The sequence below is a fragment of the Eschrichtius robustus genome, chromosome 9 (genome assembly GCF_028021215.1).
Source record: "Eschrichtius robustus isolate mEscRob2 chromosome 9, mEscRob2.pri, whole genome shotgun sequence".
Taxonomy (NCBI): domain Eukaryota; kingdom Metazoa; phylum Chordata; class Mammalia; order Artiodactyla; family Eschrichtiidae; genus Eschrichtius; species Eschrichtius robustus.
The window spans coordinates 63,028,087-63,031,750 of record NC_090832.1 but is presented as its reverse complement, the minus strand read 5'-3'; positions in this window follow the sequence as shown (position 1 = coordinate 63,031,750).

Below are 3,664 nucleotides of genomic sequence, written 5' to 3'. Positions count from 1 at the left end.
TACCATAGAGATATAATAACAATTATAATATAACATAACACAACATTATTATATTTATAATATAAATAACTATTATATCTGACTTCTCAGAAAGCATGCAAAGAAGACGATAGGGGAGTAAAATATTGAAACTGTTTAGGAAATTTTAAAAAGCTCACAAACCTAGAATTCTATATCCTGCAAAATTATCTATCAGAAATGAAAGATATAGACTTTCCCAGACAAACAAATATTGAGGGAATTTATTACTAGTACACTGCCTTGAAAGAGATGGTAAAAGAAGTTCTTTAGAGAGGAGGGGGTTACATAGGTACAACACTTGGATCTCCATAGAGGAAGAGTATCAGAGAAAGGGATAAGTGAAAATAAAATAAAAACTTTAATTTTTCTAGATTGCGCTAACGTAACAATTTGTTCAAAATAAAAGCAACACTGCATATGAATAAGCAACATAAATAACAGCAATGATACAAGGGGCAAAATGGAGGAATTAAGATTAGTTTGTTCTTTTAAGGTACACTAGCTGTGAAGTGGTACAAAGTCATTTGAAAGTATACTGGGATTAGTTGTAAATGTATATTGCAAACTCAAAGGCAGCCATTTGAAAAAGTGAAAAAATAAATAAAACTGATATAAAAGAGAGGAGAGAGAATGGAATCATAAAATGCTCAATTACAACCACAAAAGGCAGAAAAAGAACAGAAGATAAAAGTAGGAACAAAGACCAAAGGCAAAACAGAAAACACTAATAAATATAGTAGATGTTAACACAACTATATCAATAATCACTTTAAATATCAATCCTCTAAAGGCCCTAGTTAAAAGACAGTCGTTGTCAGAATGGATCAAAAAATAAGACAACTATATGTTGCCTAGACGTTAAATATTAAGACACAGAGGTTAAAGGAAGATGGATGAAGACAGGTATAACATGCTGACAAAAAAAATGAAGGTAGTTATACTGGTCTTTGGACAGGGCACAATTCAGAGCAAGAAAATATCAGGAATAAATAGCGGCATTATATAATGATAAAGCTTTCAATTCTCTTAGAAGGCCAAACAATTCTCATTGTGTATGCACCTAACAAAAGTGTCAAATTGTGTGAGGCAAAAACTGATAGAACCCTAAGGAGAAACAAATGAACCCACTTTATACTTGGGACTTCATCACTCCTCTATCAAAAATGGAGAGATCCAGCAGGCAGAAAATCAGAAAGGAGAGAGTTGAATCAACACAACCATCAGTCAACAGGATATTATTGACATCTATAGGTTACTTCATCCAACAACAGCAGAATACACGTTATTTTCAAGGTCAAATGGAACACTGACCAAGGTAGAAGCTATTCTGGGCCATAAAACACAAATTTAAAAGAATGAATTTCATACATCTGCTCTCATTCAACAATGGAATTAAACTAGAAATCAATAACAGATAGCTGAAAAATCCCCAAATACAGGGAGATTAAACAAGGCATTTTAAATAATACATGAGTCAAGAAATCTCAAGAAAAAGACAGTTTAAAATCAATAAAAATAAAAATGTATGAAAATTCATGGCATTCAGCTAAAGGTGGACTTCGAAGGAAATTATGGCTTTGAACGTATACCCAATAGCAATTAGTTATTTAAGAGTGCATACAGCAAACCCAGCAAAAATCACTCTCTAACAATGGATCACTGTGTGGTTGGTTCTGGGAAATAGCAGGACTACTGTACAACCCAGGCTATAAAAAAGATACACATGTAATTGGTCAGGAAGGGAAGAAAAGAAAGCCAGACTGCACCTGTGCCCCTAGGAGGGGACTCAGAGGGAAAGGGAGACTGCAGGGGTGAACACCCACACTAAGGAATGAGCAGGACAAGGCGTGGACTGGGTTTCCCAGCCCCGCGGTCCTATGTGGAGGCGACAAGCACCCTTGGCTGATTGTAGGACCTATGCAACAGATGGACACACTGAAGAAGACTGAACTCTGCTCATGACAAATCCACACACACACACACACACACACACACACACACACACACACACACTGGCCTGCCCCCAAGGCAAGGCGGAGAGAGGTCTGATCTAGCAGCTGCAAGGTTTCCCAGGACTGCCTTGCTGCACACCCCAGCCCCAAAGGAGTGACTGCTCCAGCCCCACTCACTCCATGCCACAGTACAACACTGGATTTGAAACAAACGGGACTGGGGAAATGAGTGGACCTTGGGACACAGAGGTGACCCAGGCCAAGGGGAAGCCCAGGTGACAGCAATTGTTGGCACTTCCTCAAGTGGTGTCCCAGAAGCAGCCCAGATTTCTGATGAAGCCAAGCCCACCCGATTCTCACAGGGAAACCACGTGGGCCTCACCTACCCTGCAGAGCCGTTTCACCCAGAGTGAGAGCAGCGGAGGCTGGGGACAGTGACGAGCCATGAGAGACAAGGGAACTTGTCCCCTAGACAGACTGGAGAACAGTCTGCTCCAGGGACTGTCAGGTCTCCTGAGAGCACTTCACCATGTGCCCCAGCCCAAGCCGTGCAAATGCTCTGGCCCCACTCACTCCACACCACAGTAAGGCACCTGACCCAGGGTGGTCATGATCAGAGAAAAGACTCGACCATGGGCTGTGTCTGAGTGGAGCTGAACATGCCTACACAGGCAGTGCACTGGACCTCTGCATGTGCGTATGCCCCACTTGCTTAAGCACTCCCCTCCTATGGGCAAACAACCTGGTATGGGGAAGGGAAAAACACACACATAAAGGGAACAGAGCCAGCTCCAGCCTGAATCCTCAGGGCTTCTGCTCCAGCAACTTGGGCTCAGACCCTCCCCATGACAGGGCAGTGGTGGCCACTGAGTAGAGAGGAAGTTCCACCTCATACTTGGTGCCAGCCCCTCCATTTCTAGTCCAATGCCCTAACAACATGATAACTGCCAGCACACCCCAAGGAAAGATGTGACTGGCATCCACCTCCAATCCAGCCATCCCACCAAACGCATTGGGCACATGCAGTTGGCATTGGGACCCTCGCACATAAAAACACTCCTACAAGAGCACAATAGGTAACTGTTTCACCTAAATTCATAGAGGAAGAGAAAGTTAAAATCATAAGGCAGAGGAAGTATGCTCACCTGAAAGAGCAAAAGAAATCCACTGAATTTATAAGTAAGGAAACAGAAATAAAAATACTTACCAGTTAAAGAATTCAAAATATTCGTAATAAAATGTTTACTAAATTAGAAAAACTAATTGATCTAAATACTCAACACTGTAACAAGGAACTAGAAAATAGTAAAAAGACCCCATCCAAAATAAGTAATTCAATATCTGAAATTCAACCAAAAGCACACATTAGAAGGAATAAAGATAGCAGACTAAGCAATATAGAAGAACACATATGTGATCTGGAAGATAGAATCATGGAACTCACCCAATCAGAAGAGCAGAAAGGAAAACAATTTAAAAAATGAAAGCACCTGTAGAGATGGTTAGGATAACATTAAGCATTCCTACATTTGCTTTACAGGGGGTTCCAGAAAGGCAAGAGAGAGAGAAGGAGATCACAAATGTATTGAAGAAATTATAGCTGAAAATGTCCCAAACCTGAAGAACGAAACATATCCAGGTAGAGGAATCACAGATCATAATAAGATGAACCTCCCCCGACCAAAATAAAT